The following is a 262-nucleotide window of genomic DNA, read 5'->3' as shown; positions in this document are numbered from 1 at the left end:
TAAAGTGTATGATATCAACAGTGTTTTACATCAATGCATAATGTCAATGATATAAATTGTATAATAGTAAACATACATATGTAACAGACATTTGGGAATTAAGGGTGTTAACAGTACTTCTTTTCCACAAATGTTTGGTTCAAACTAGATCTAATTGTACTATGTATGATTATTCAGAACTAATTCTTGCTAAATTCAGGTGGACTTAAATATAAATAATAATGTATTTACAATTGCAGCCTGTGGTAATCCAGGCAATACA

The sequence above is a fragment of the Thamnophis sirtalis genome, unplaced genomic scaffold (genome assembly GCF_051295495.1).
Source record: "Thamnophis sirtalis isolate CommonGarterSnake01/CBP01778 unplaced genomic scaffold, rThaSir2_p1.2 scaffold_1, whole genome shotgun sequence".
NCBI lineage: Eukaryota > Metazoa > Chordata > Lepidosauria > Squamata > Natricidae > Thamnophis > Thamnophis sirtalis.
The sequence above is the reverse complement of the archived record's forward strand: the minus strand, read 5'-3'. Positions refer to the sequence as shown.